The sequence below is a fragment of the Octopus bimaculoides genome, chromosome 5, assembly GCF_001194135.2.
Source record: "Octopus bimaculoides isolate UCB-OBI-ISO-001 chromosome 5, ASM119413v2, whole genome shotgun sequence".
Taxonomy (NCBI): Eukaryota; Metazoa; Mollusca; class Cephalopoda; order Octopoda; family Octopodidae; genus Octopus; species Octopus bimaculoides.
The window spans coordinates 62,892,229-62,893,245 of record NC_068985.1 but is presented as its reverse complement, the minus strand read 5'-3'; the positions used below and the strand labels follow the sequence as shown (position 1 = coordinate 62,893,245).

The 1,017-nt window shown below is 36.2% G+C and overlaps 1 long non-coding RNA gene across 1 annotated transcript in view; it reads left to right on the top strand.

Annotated features, from left to right (window-relative positions):
* The window catches only part of LOC106869161 (uncharacterized), a 41,244-nt gene that overhangs the window by 7,344 nt on the left and 32,883 nt on the right, over positions 1-1,017 (top strand). The gene's annotated exons all lie outside the window — the stretch shown is intronic.

The following is a 1,017-nucleotide window of genomic DNA, read 5'->3' as shown; positions in this document are numbered from 1 at the left end:
AGAGAGAGAGAGAGAGAGAGAGAGAGAGAGAAATATATAAGCAAAATAATTGAGATTCAGATGAATCAGGTACTTAAGTTGAAGCACCAAAAATTAATGCTGTATTATCCGTACAACTTCAAAATAAGGTGAATAAAATCAAAATAAGCAACAGCATATCCCTACGTGAATCAGTACGACTGTTTCAAGCGGCTCCATTTAATTGAACAATGCAATCATTTGCCCGACTAAATCTGATATTGGTTGACTTAGTAAATCTATACTACCCCTTATCTATCTCTCAAATTATGGTTTGATATGAATGAAGAAATACATTGGTTTCAATCCATTGAAAACATACGTAATTATTCATTTATTGAATTTAACGTTAATACTTATTATTCCAGTATATCTCCCATTCTTCTTAACAGATTTCTAATTTTCACAAAAAACTCTCTCTTATTACTTGAGATAAAATTGACATTATTCTTTTAGCCAGGAGGGCTATCATAGAATTTGAGGATAAGCTTTGGACGAGCTCTGATACCCTTGATAATTTCAATATAGCTGTGGGCTCAAGTTATTCAGCTGAAATCTCTAATCTAGTTGGTGTGTATCTTTTAAAGTGCCTTAATAGAGAAATCCCAGAATTACAGGGAGGTTTATATAGAGATGCTGCTCTTTTTATCATTCCTAGTGACAACAAATCAGTAATAGAAAGAATGAGAAAAAGAATTAGAAAATTTTTTTAAAACTTCAACTTAAGTGCAGGAGTGGCTGTGTGGTAAGTAGCTTGCTACCAACTACATGGTTCCGGGTTCAGTCCCACTGCGTTGCACCTTGGGCAAGTGTCTTCTACTATAGCCTTGAGCCGACCAAAACCTTGTGAGTGAATTTGGTAGATGGAAACTGAAAGAAGCCCGTCGTATGTATATATATATGTGTGTGTGCTGGCTCCTGTGCAGGTGACACGTAAAATACACCATTTCGAGCGTGGCCATTGCCAGTAAGACATTCGAGCGAGATCATTGCCAGTTC